Below are 14164 nucleotides of genomic sequence, written 5' to 3' on the forward strand. Positions count from 1 at the left end.
ACATACTGTCCTTGAAACAAAAAACATACCAGATTGAGTCTCTTGGGAATTTTCCCAGTTTGTTCTGCTATAAAAATTTCCCTTGCTCCAGATATCATGAGTATATATTTAAAATTACTATTGCTTAGAGCAGGCAGGCAACATATATTTTTTCTTTTTTGTTTTTTTTAATAAGTGTTCTGTCTTTTCTCGTCTTTTATTCTGTGTGTGTTCTATCCAATAATATGTACATTAGATAGCACAGCAATCCTTCCAGGATCCTAGGGCTTGAGGAAAAATTATGTCCTCTAGTCCATTTAATGGTATTCAGACTGTATTTCAGAAAACAGCCATTTAGTCTTAGTTTTAATACTCATGTGAGACATCTGTTTACGCTACATTGGTAATGTACTTTTGTATTTAACATCGTATTCCAGTACTTCGGGTAAAGGAAACAAGGATAATTTAGTCATTTGTCTAAAACAATGTCCTGGCTCTTCTTCTGGGTTATGTGCTTCTCTTCACAATTCTGCTCTCAGACCTGTGAGCATCTTCCATTTGATCTATCTTTCCAACTTAGGAGGAACTCCCTTTTCTTCTCTGAATGGTAGTTATCAGAGCTCAGTCGAAGTTCCTCCAAAAAGCCTTTTAATATTCTTCCACTCATCTCTTCTCTCTGATTTCCTACTGCTATGGATCTTTTCCTATAGAATCTTATATTTATTTTTTCATAAATTATTTCAGACTTCTGAATGTTTGTATGTCCTAACTTAAGCATTGCAGTCAAAGCCCATGCCTTTTTTATGTAGTTATTTTTCTCTAGACTAAAAGGGACAAGGAATTGGTAGAATTTTAAGTCTTGGAAAGTTTGATGGGATGGGTATTTTGGAGTCAGGCTATCTGCCCAGTCTTTCAAATAACATCTCAAGAACAAAGTTATGTGTGGGTGAGTGTGATTTCAGTAGGGAAAATGTCCTACTTTCTCATACCTTATATGTCTCTGCTGGACCCCGTTATACTTCAAGGTTTCCCCTTACCAGTTCATTGATTACTGAGCCAATCAACATAATTTTAAAATATAGTTCTGCTCTTAGCAAGATGATTGTGTATGTGTTATATTGAATTTATAGAGTACTCAACTTCTGTGCAGTTGTCAGTTTTTCTCTTCAGCATTCTTTGGTAGTCACTCATGGGTCCAATCTATACATAGCATCTTAGTTATAACTTTTTAAAAGACCCTTGAAAAATCACTCACAGGATATAAACGTGGCTATCTGCTAGAACTGAAACCTATGGGTGCTGGTGACAGTTCACACAGAAGAGGAGGACCAGGTTAGGCATCCCTTCAAATGTTAGCCTAAATGAGATTTCAATAGTTCAAGCTTAGGGTGTATGTGTGGGTGTATGTGGGGTGGGAGAGAGGGAGTGAAAGGGAGAGAAAAATTGAGACGCAATGTTATCAATATAAGTTAGTAATAGTGTGACTTTTCTGGAGCTGAATATTCAAATATAATGATAAATGATTCATGAAAATTGAACTGAAAATATTGACCAAATTTGCTGACACCAAAAGGCATAAATGCAATCATTTATTTGACATGAAAAACTATTTTTCCTTTAGGAATTGGAAATATACAAAGACTTCAAAGTTGGTAAAGTGCCAAATATTTAGAGGGAGTGAAAAAAAATGTCCATCCAGATGTTTGCAAGTGTTTGAATAATTAGAATTGTATAGACAAGATATCTATTTGGATTTTCAGGTTAGATATATTTTACTATTATGTAACCTAAGATCTGAGACTTAAATCCCACAAATATTTATTAACTGCCTGCTGATGATTATATGCTGAGGGAGGATGAGAGAGATGATAGAAGATGAAGGAAGAAAGGTCGCCTTGAAGTCTTAATTTTATTTTTTATAAAATGAAAAATCTTAAAATTTCTTGAATAGTAGAATGCCATACAATATACTTTTAACATTTTATTTTTAAAAAATTTCCTACCGTATAATTGGATTTTCTTGTGTACAGTTCTGTTCATCTTAACGTGTGTATAGATTAATGTAACTCACCACAATTAGGCTACAGAACAGTTTTGTCACCCCAAAACTCCCTTGTGCTGCCCTCTTAGAGTCAAAGTGTTACCCACACCTAACCCCTGACAACCACTGATGTGTTTCCAATAACTATAGTCTTTTTTTCTTCCTTTTCGAAAATGTAATATAAATGGAATTATAGAGCACATAACTTGTAGGGACTGGCTTATTTCACTCAGCATAATGCTTTTGTGGTGTGTGTCAATAGTTTGTTTCTTGTTATTGCTGAGTAGTATTCTACTTTATGGATGTACCACTGTTTATGAATCTACTACATACTGAAGGATATTTGGGATGTTTTCAGTTTTGGTGACTATGAATGGAGCTACTATACACATTCTCGTGTATAGATTTTTCTGTGAATGTGAGTTTTCATTTCTCTAGAGTAAATCAAAGAGTGGGATTGCTTGTAAGTATATATACAACTTCATAAAAAAATATAAGAAACTGCCTAACCTTTTTTTCAGAATAGCTTTCCTATTTTGCATTCTTACCAGTAGTGTATAAGTGTAATTGCTCTGCATTCTCCCAAAACTTAATAGTTCAATAAAAAATTAGCCATTCTTGTAGATATATAGTGATATCTCATTTTGATTCTAAGTTGCATTTTTCTAATCGTTAGTGATGTTGAACAGATTTTCTTGTGTTTATTTGCCATCCATCTATATCTTTTCAGGTGAGTGTCTGTTTAAGCTTTTTGCCCATTTAAGATTGGGTTGATTGTTTCCTTACCATTGAGTTTTGAGAGTTCTTCATATTTTTGAAAGCTCTGACATTGGTATCAATGCAGACAGTAGATTAGGCAAAAATATCTAAAGGCAGAGAAAGAAGGAAGGGAGCTGTAATTGATTTTCTACTAAGTATGGCTTCTTATATTGTGAAATGTTCTTGTACATCTGTTAATATTTTGGATCAATGCTTATTTCTTGTCTCTGAGTGTCTGCTTGAATAGTGAATGATTGATTTACTGCTTTTGATAGACTGCAGCTTAATGATAGCTTATATACTTGATTCTCCCAACAACCCAAATATTACCACTCACATTTCACAGGTAAGGAAACTGAAGGGCTCAGAGAGACCTGCACTTGTCCAAGGTCACTTAGATGGGTGAGCTGGAACTGGAACCCAGCAATGTGGTTTCCACACCATGTCCTCTTTCCATGGTCCCAGAACAGCTTGAAAAGTAAAATTTATTCCATTATCATCTGGTCAATTTGGGAGGGCAGAAACCATGTGAGCAGACCATTCATTAACCATTTATCCCCAGTACATGTATGTGGTGTATAGTTTTGGTGATGGTCTAAGGTTCTTGGGTATTTTTGTGTTCGAAACACAAGACCTGATCTTCAGTATTCAGCTCCAAACTCACATGATATCCCCAATCCTATTTTAACCATGTGCTAGTTAATAGCTATTTGCTCTTTCACAATTAGAACTTATTCATAATTTTTTTTTCCATTGAAAAGTGCCAAAGTAAATTTATTTAATTTTTATTAAAATAGATAGAAAATTCTGTACAGATTAGTAAAATTATATGTAAAACTGGTTACAGTTTAAAAATAAAATATAGCTGGAACCACAACACAGCCTAATAAATTGGAACATTATTCTAAGCTTGGATGTGAATTACATAAAATGACTTGAGGAAAATCATATTTTCCAAACCTAGCAGATGTTATTATGCCTCTCAAATCCATTTCCATTTTTTTTTTTTTTTTTTTTTTTTTTTTACTCCTCTGAATACAAATTTCCCCAACTGGTGTTTATGGTCTTTGAAAAGTCATTTAGCTGTTCCCAAGGACAGAGATGGTATTAGAAACTTTGTATAGTGGTGTACAAATAGCTAAGTGGAAGAGCTGGGAGATTACCCTCCATGACTGACCCCTGCATTGGGTTAAACCTCCATTCTTTACAGACCAAAGAAAAGTATTTTTCCCTGTCCCTCACTGGAGAATTATAGAATTATAGAGGAGTCTTTGCACATAATTAGACCACAAAATTTGAAGGAGTGCTAAACTTACCTGGGCTTAGGAAAGCTTTTCTAGGAATATTGCCCTGGCAAAGGTGAGGTATTTTCATCAGATTTATTAGCCAAGAGAGAAAAGCTTACTTTAATGTTCCCAGTGGCCCCATAAGTTATTTCTCTCTATCTGCCGTGGAAGAAAGTAATTAAATTATTGATGTTTGTTGGCCCCTACGTGCAACCCCTTTTTCATTTATATTGTTCATACACCCAATGTAAATATTCCAGACTTCAAGTAAATCAGTGACTCAGGCCCAAAGATATATTAGTTTGACTAGCGATGCCAATGTTTTCATTCCCTCCAAGGAAAGTGGTATGGACTGATTTTATCTGCTGCCAACATTAATCCCAGTGTGATTAAGTTCAGAATATTTAAATATGTATTTCCAGGGTTTGAAAATTCCCCTCCCTAGGATTGCTTCAGGAATGTAAACCAATCTTTCTTTAATTATCACGCTAAACAATATTGAAGGGTAAATACAAAGGCCCTCCTATCCCATTACTGACCCTGTGTGCAGCCTGCCTGGCACACACGGGGAAATGGGGTGGCCAGGAAGAAGGGGTGGAGATCTGTTTTCCTGAAGTCATGCTCTAAATATGATCTTGGAAAAAAAAGTCTTATCTCTCCATTCCACTTCTATTCTCGGGCTCCTTGTTCTGGGGTCAGATGAGTTCCATCTGAGAGTCTATACTAGGCTGATATCATATAAAATATTATTGGGCATTTTGCACTCTTCTCCTCCCCCCCCAAATACTTCATGATCCAAATATTCGGTGAAAATATTTCCAGATTATATTGAAAGCAATAAAGTGGATTAAAAAAAAAGAATTCTGTTGAAATAAGATTTAGAAAATGTCATTCTGGAAACTTTGGAGAACGCCTCAATGAAATTTTAATAAGAACATTCTTTGGTGTTCCCTTAACTGACAAAGCACTTAGAGATAATCCTTCTTCTATCTGAGATATTAGGGAAAGAGCACAGAGGGTTGGTTTCCACAGATAACTGTTCATTTCACTTTGCTACCTTGATAAACTTTGCAACAGAACTGCTAAGAAGCAGAGAATTCAGTGATTTGAGATCTCTCTAGAGAGAAAGTATAAATTGTGCTTTGTGAGCCACTGATGGAATAAGTTAGGACAAATCCTTTCTTGTTCCCTTTTAAGATGGCGGCAAAAAGACATTTCTCAGGGGGCTACTGCAACATACTCGAGTGGCTTTGATTTGCAGTGTGAAGCTTGGAGATCACACTAACCTGGACAGGGGGAAAGCCTGATGTTGCAGAGAAGTTGTTTTACTTCTTGGTACTTACATGTGTAGTACAACATGGCACTTCCAGTGTTCTTAATAAAGGGCTTAGTGAATTTGAGGGGGGGGAAATCTCTGTTTCACCACCAAAACTTTTAAACTATTTACTCCTTAGACAAACTGTAGCAAAGTAATAAAATAGTCCAACTGGGTAAACACCCAAGACAGCATGTCTGCTTTAACGAAAATATTTTGGATCTTTTAATGATATGAAATTGCTGTTCATCTCCTTTTATTACTTAAAAAATGCTTTAGGGTTTTCATATTCTTATGGACAAAAGGGGAAATAGCCAAATATAGTCATTTTTTAAAAAAAAATTTTATTGCAGTATAGTAGACTTACAATGTTGTGTTAGTTTCTGCTGTACAGCAACACGTATCAGTTATACATATACATATATCCACTCTTTTTTAGATTATTTTCCCATATAGGCCATTACCGAGTATTGAGTAGAGTTCCCTGTGCTGTACAGTAGGTCCTTATTAGTTATCTATTTTATATATAGTAGTATGTATATGTCAATCCCAGTCTCCCAATTTATCTCTCCCTCCAGCCCCCCACCCCACTTCCCCCCCAGCCCCGGCAACCATAAGTTTGTTTTCTACATCTGTGACTCAATTTCTATTTTGTAAATAAGTTCAGTTGTACCATTTTTTTTTTAGATTCCACATATAAGTGACATCATATGATATTTGTCTTTCTCTGTCTGACTTACTTCACTCAGTATGACAATCTCTAGGTCCATCCATGTTGCTGCAAATGGCATTATTTTGTTCTTTTTTATGGCAAATGTCATTTTTGAGGAGAATAAAGGGGCATGGGTCATTGCATAATTCCAAAACAAATGACACATTGTTTAATGCATACAAGGAATGAGATAATGGGAGAATTTAATTACTTGGCAAAATGTTTAATGTAATAAAATAAGAGAAGAGAATTGGCTTTAGGATGAGGGCATGTCCACAGTATCATGGTGCAAGTGGTTCATGCTGTCTATTTTTGTCCAGCGTGTCAGGGAATTTACAAGCAAACTGACAGTTTTAAATTTCTGCCTTTCCCCCATGTCCTACTACTTAGTCCACACAAATGCCTCACAGTCTTGGTGTCAAATAAAGGCAGTCTCACTTGACTTTGGGGGATTATTAAATAATCTTTCCATACATAGAGAGCTTGCACAGAGCCCCCAGGCCTGGAATCTCTTTGGTTTACTTCATGAAAATGTTTTCTTGCTCCTTTTGAGCAAGATAGGCTTTAGCCAGTTTGAAAATAGTTTTGCAGTTGGTTTGTAATGGCTTTTTCATTCTGATGGATTAGGAGACATACACACACATACATTTAGTGCATGAATTCTTTCTACTTCTGGACATTACATCATTATTATTGTTATTATTCAGTATTGATAACATGGCTGTAGTCAAATGTATACACAGAGGAAGTAAGTATTAAAAATGAATTTAGAATTTTATGGGAACCATTAGAGTGTTGGTGAGGATGCTGCAGAGAGATGCCTTGCATACTGTGGATCACATTTTCCTGTTTCAGTTTGGATTGTATTTCCAATTAAAACAGACTCCTGAGCTTTATTAAGTTTGTGTTTAGATTCTGAGCCTGGGTTTGGCTAATTTTTCTTGGTGACAACTCTGCTATAGTCCCTAACATTTGATTTTAGCCACCACCAGCTGTAGTGTGAGCTGGCAACCTCAGCATTGGGACAATGCACTGAGACTCCTTGGACCAAAACATTTATATAAATATTTACACAAATATTTCAGATTTCCAAACTGATGTGCCTACCTTACCCTCTTTCCCCAATTTCCTACCACTTTAAATATGTTCTTTCCTGGCAAAACAAATTTTATGAGGGCAAGATTTGGTTTCTCTGCTAGGCTTTCAGAAACTTTACAGAGAATAAAAGTTTAATGAGTTTTGCTCTTTATGAGAAAAATTCCAATAATGGAAATGGCAGGTTTCTATAGTTACACATTACGTTTTACACATTTAACAAGAGCAAAGCTCTTAAGCAAGAAGGAACATAAATGGTTTTTATTAATATTCATATAATATTACTTCCCACTCACAATAAAACACATTAAAATTTAATCATCTAGTTAGCAAATGCACCTAACGTTAATTCTCCAATCATGCTGTTCATATTTAGATCTCCACTCTGATGTTTCTTTCTTTGTTCAGAGGCTAAAAAAACACCTTCCTTCAACACTGTGTTGGTGTATCGTTTTCACAGGCTAATACCATACAGAAAACTAGTTCCCATAAATTGTAATTAAATAGTTTTTCAAGCTTCTTCTGTAATCATCTATAATTAATATGCAACATAAATTTCAATGAGTAGAATAGTAAATAAGTTTTAATACTCAAACTATAAAATTGGGGCAAAACTTTCCATATGTCCCTAAAATCTTATGTTTTCAGTTATTCCCCAAATAAAAGTAATAGATACCTTTTTTCCCTAAAGCTCTTAAAGAGCAAAGTATTTTAACATTTCTTGATTGTTCTACATAATCATTATCAATACGTACTTAAATTTTTTAAAGAAATTGTACTTTTAAACAACTCTGAAGTTTCAGATAAATGCTCCTCAGATACAGAATATTAAAACTCAGTTTCCTCACAAACAAAACTAATTCCATAGAATACATTCTGCATGGAGGCAAGGACCTTGGCTGCCATGAAATTAGCTTTGGTTCCCAACACCTGGAGCAGTCCATCGTACATAAAATGAATTCAGGAAATATTAGTGAAATTACACACTGAAACTAGTTGTGCCAGTCTGTGGACTATTCTGTAAATGTGCCTATATTTAAGCAAGTAAAATATGCATTCAGAAGAGGCTACTTAGAATTAGAAGCAGTATCAAAGAGTCTACAAATTTTGTTATATATTCAAAAAGCCTAGAATAAGCAAGTCTAGGGTAGTGGCTTCCCTAACCCGAAACTTTTTTAAGTGCTTGTGGCTCGTATTTGCCATTGAGACCACTTTTTCTCACTTCCTTTACCCAGAAATGTCGTGCGGGTTGTAAGGCTATAGACATTACCGCAGTGATGTAACAGCATAACTTACACCCGTTGCTACAACATCCCCACCTGGTGTACTGTAGAGTGACAGCTGCCACCAGCACGGCATATACTTACACAAAACAAAGCCTCACCCAAACCGGAAACACTCTAATGCCTTCAAAAGTATTTTATCCATTTTAACATTTATTCCTTTGGCTCTTTTAAGAGTTTAATTTAGGTATTCAGTTTTGAAGTGCATTTAATTAATTTTATTTTTCCACCTGCACAAATTGTAACTCAAAGTGGACTAGGAGTAATTAGAACTTACTTGGATACTCATCTGAAATGAGTGAATGGACAATACCTTCACTCCTGAAGTTATAACTTCAACCTAGGGACTGATGACTCCTACCTTTTAACTCCAGTCCAGCCTTCTCAAGCAGCTCTAATGCTACTTCTCTAACTTTATCCTGGAAAACTCTATTTGGGTCTCCATTGCTTTCCAGTTATAGTTGCCTGGAGGTAAACTCACTGTATTTTCCCCCTCCCAAACCTGATTTTCTACGTTTAAATTTCACCTAAGTGAATTGATTTTCTGTTTCCTTCAATGGCAAAGCCTGCAAATCACAATTCAGTGTGTATCCACTATTCAGCCTTGTTTCTCAGCAAATTACAATTTCAATCACTAAGAAACAGATTAAGTTTTTCAGGACTCATGCTTATGTTCTATTGTTGATTACTCATGTCACATGGTTAGCAATTGGCCATTTAAAATAAAATCAGGCAGGATACAAAATTAATGCACAGAAATCTCTTGCATTCCTGTACACTAATGATGAAAAATCTGAAAGTGAAATTAAGAAAACATTCCCATTTACCACTGCAACAAAAAGAATAAAATACCTAGGAATAAACCTACCTAAGGAGACAAAAGACCTGTATGCAGAATATTATAAGACACTGATGAAAGAAATTAAAGATGATACAAATAGATGGAGAGCTATACCATGTTCTTGGATTGGAAGAATCAACATTGTGAATATGACTCTACTACCCAAAGCAATCTACAGATTCAATGCAATCCCTATCAAACTACCAATGGCATTTTTCACAGAACTAGAACAAAAAATTTCACAATTTTTATGGAAACCCAAAAGACCCCAAATAGCGAAAGCAATCTTGAGAAATATAAATGGAGCTGGAGGAATCAGGCTCCCAGACTACAGACTGTACTACAAAGCTACAGTAATCAAGACAGTGTGGTACTGGCACAAAAACAGAAATATAGATCAATGGAACAGGGTAGGAAGCCCAGAGATAAACCCACACACATATGGTCACCTTATCTTTGATAAAGGAGGCAAGAATATACAATGGAGAAAAGACAGCCTCTTCAATAATTGGTGCTGGGAAAACTGGACAGGTACATGTAAAATGAACACAACACAGCCAACAACAACAACAACAACAACAAAAACACAACAAAACCCCCCAAAACTAAAAACAGAACTACCATATGACCCAGCAATCCCACTACTGGGCATATACCCTGAGAAAACCATAATTCACAAAGAGTCATGTACCACAGTGTTCATTGCAGCTCTATTTACAATCGCCAGGACATGGAAGCAACCTGCGTCCACTGACAGATGAATGGATAAAGAAGATGGGCACATATATACAATGGAATATTACTCAGCCACAAAAGGAAACGAAATTGAGTTATTTGTAGTGAGGTGGATGGACCTAGAGTTGTCACACAGAGTGAAGTAAGTCCGAAAGAGAAAAACAAATACTGTATGCTAACACATATAAATGGGATCTAAAAAAAAAAAATTTGCTGATGAAGAACCTAGGAGCAAGATGGGAATAAAGATGCAGACCTACTAGAGATGGACTTGAGGACACGGGGAGGGGGAAGGGTAAGCTGGGACAATGTGAGAGAGTGGTAGTGTATATATGGACATATATACACTACCAAATATAAAATAGGTAGCTAGTGGGAAGCAGTCGCATAACACAGGGAGATCAGCTTGGTGCTTTGTGACCAGCTAGAAGCGTGGGATAGGGAGGGTGGGAGGGAGGGAGACAGTAGAGGGAAGAGATATGGGGATATATGTATATGTATAACTGACTCACTTTGTTATAAAGCAGAAACTAACACACCATTGTTAAGCAATTATACTCCAATAAAAATGTTAAAAAAGTAAAAAAATAAAATAAGATAAAAAAAATTAGGAAAACATTGGCTGTCAGGTAAAAGATCCCCTAGATCTTTAATATTGGTTTATGAATCTTTATTTGCTGGTATGAGGAACGTTATAGGAAAGCTAAAGTTTTGCGAAGTTACTTTTAGTTAAAAAAAAATCCATGAGGACAAAATATAGTCAATAATAATACTTGACATTGGTCCAGGATAGTTTCCCATTAATTTTTGAATTGCAATATACTCTGAGAATTACGGTGAAAAACTTAGTTTAATCCACTTTACACATTTGGAAAGGCAGGTACGCAAAGACTGTGCTTTTTAAGAGTCATCCAACAAATTGAGAGGAAGAACCAAGATTCAGTTCATATTTATATATTTCCAATTCAGTGTCTCTTCTAAATCCTGTTGCTTTCCATCTTTGAAAAATTGTACTTAGTGGGAATTTAGGATTAATTTTGTTTTTATGTAGTCCTCTGAATATACCATGCTCCTTCCTGTCTCAAAGCCTTTGCACGTGACATTTTCCTGCTTGAAATGTTCTCTGCTTTCTCTTGGTCTCATTTCCCTTCAGCTAATCAACTGCCTTCATTTTCAGATCCTGGTCCCAGCATCTTTTCTTTAGGGAGCCTTCAGTTACATCCTGTATTAACTCAGATGCTTGCTGTAGATACCTGTAATTTTTTCAAAACATGTCACAGTGTTCTGTTTTTCACTTTGTGTGTGTGTGTGATTATTCGTGTAATGACTTTGTTTTCCCCTTAAACCATAAGCACTATAAGAGCAGAGCTTGGGTTGATTTTGTTCTCCATTGTATCTGCAGGGGAAAGTATGCCTGGTACATACTAGAAAAATTAAATTTATAAAGGTATACAATACTTGAATAAAGATAATATTCGAAAGGAAATTGTATTTAAATTGTAGAAGAAACATAAATAGAAAAAAATAAAAAATATAAGAAAAAAGTGTTTGTTATGAGCGGAAATTAGCTCCTAAAAGTCCTGAGACCAAAGGAATTCCAGGAACCACCTCCATTGAAATTTTCTTAAACCTGGGGGTGGTTCTATAAATTGCTTTCTGTTATTTACTTATATTACTACAACAGTAAATGTTAGAGCATGCTTACCATAAGTTTTAGCATCCTATGTCTGCCTGAAAATTGTGATCACTAATTACTAAATAATGGGTGCCTTTGGGGTACAGGGCACTAAATGAGGCATTTTATGGAAATCAGAGTAGACACTCCTTTAGCATTAAGTTGTTCTCTGCATCTCTGGGAATGTACACCGTATGCTAGAAAAGAGGTGAGGGGTGAAGAGAGGGTCAAAAAAGGATTTTAAAAAATGTTAAGGAACTATTTACTTAGATTAACTTGCCCTATCACTACCATATAGTTTCCATGTTTTATTTTTTATTTCCATCAATGAAATTCTCTTCAAAAAGTGTAATTTCTTTCCCCAGTTGACCTGAGTAGAATTCTTCTACCAGTGTTTGAGTGTTTAGTATGTGCGAAACACTTACTAGGTCATAGAAAGATAAGACACATCCCTATCCTTCAGAGAGCTTGCAGACTCTGAGAGACAGAGGAATAAACTGTGGCAGCGTGATAGGTTTTGAGACATGGGGGCGCCATGGGTATTATGAGGGCACAGAGGAAGAGTACTAGACTCACAGTGATTCTGTGAGTTTCCTAAGGAAAGTGAGGATTAAGCTTATTCTTGAATAACCAGCAAGGGTTGGCCACGTGAAGAAGGAAGAAAGAAGAACAGGCAGTTTAGAAAGAGGGAAGAGTACGGGCAAAAGGATGGAGGAGTGAAAGACTGAGGAGTAGAGTGTTTTTTCAGGGGTAGCAGGGACATTGGGAAGCATCTTGACTGTCTTCATAGGATGGTTGGACTTTATTGTGGAGGTGGCAAGAATCATTTGAAGAATTTTAAATAGCGAGTGAGGGAGATATGTCATCACTTGGTGACTGATTAGACAGTTTGATAAGATTCAGGAAGGATTGTAGAATAATTCTTTAGATTCTGATCTGGGCAAGACAGCACAGAAGGAGGAGTAGGTCTGATGGGTAGATAATGAATTGTTTTTTCTCATTAAACTAAACCTGTAGCATATCCAAGTGGAGACCAGGATTAACAGATCTGGAGACCAGGAAAACATTTAGGGCTACAAACAGACAGATATTTACAAATAGATTATTATAAAGGTGGTAGTTGAAAACAGAGGTATGAATGAGATGTTCTTAGAAAGCCCACCCAGGAAGAGGAGAAATTATCCCCATCTGTGTCTTGTGTTGAGAATATTTTGGTTTTGCCATGCAGCATTTATTCATCTTACTCCTTGAAAAAGTACTCTGTATTTCCTTTGGGTTGCTACATCTATCTAACTTTTATTGCAAATGCTTGAGGCTGATCCTGTGATCAGCTCTAGCGGTGGCCATGTAAGTAGGCATAAGTCAATTGGCTAATTCCATTCCTCTGGCCTCAGTAATTGGCTCATTGATGGGAATGTGACTGCAAACAGGCAGAAACAGGACATATTTGAACTATTGGTGGTGGTGGTGAGAGGAATCTCTCTTTTCTTCTGGACTTGAATCTGGAGGATGTTGATCTAGGAGTTCTTGATCTAGGAGTTGTCGGGGGCTACCTTGAATAGCGTGAGAACAAAACCAACACCAAAGAAGCCAGAGCCAAGAAAGGGAGAAAAACAGTCATGACAAAAACCTCCCTACCCAGATCTACTTAAAAAGTACTTAATGACATTCCATTAGAAAAAATCTAAAGCATTGTTAATGTGAATTACAAGATGCTGCTTGGTCTTGTCCCCGGCTGTCTCTCCAGCCTCATGTTTCTCTCATTTCCTTGTAATGTGCCATGTTCCTTTCCATATAGGACCTTTGCATATGGTGTTTCTCGGTTTAGAGCTTTACCTTTCTCTCTTTGCCTAGTAAATACCTACTATTCCTGAGACCCGAGAGCCAGTGCCCTAGGAAAGAAGGCCTTTCCTGGCCAGCATATGCCCAGTCGGGGTTATGTTTCTTATTATAGACCAAGAGTGGTAAACGTTTTTCTGAAAAAGGCCAGATAATAAGTATTTTAGGCTTTACATGCCATATGGTCTCTATCACAGCTACTCAACTCTGTTGCTCTGGTGTGAAAGCAACCATACACAATACGTAAATGGAGAGACATGCCTGTATTTCAATATAACTTTATTTACAGATACAGTCAGTGGGCCATATTTAGCCCACAGGCCACAGTTTCCTGAGCCCTTCTATAAACCTTTATTTCCTTCAGAGCCCTGATCCTGGTTTGTAATTAAATATTCATCATGGTAGGGCTTCCCTGGTGGCGCAGTGGTTGAGAGTCCGCCTGCCGATGCAGGGGACGCGGGTTTGTGCCCCGGTCTGGGAAGATCCCACATGCCGCGGAGCGGCTGGGCCCGTGAGCCATGGCCGCTGAGCCTGCGCGTCCAGAGCCTGTGCTCCGCAACGGGAGAGGCCACAGCAGTGAGAGGCCCATGTAACGCTAAAAAAA

The sequence above is a fragment of the Hyperoodon ampullatus genome, assembly GCF_949752795.1.
Source record: "Hyperoodon ampullatus genome assembly, chromosome: 15".
In the NCBI taxonomy this organism is placed as follows: Eukaryota; Metazoa; Chordata; class Mammalia; order Artiodactyla; family Ziphiidae; genus Hyperoodon; species Hyperoodon ampullatus.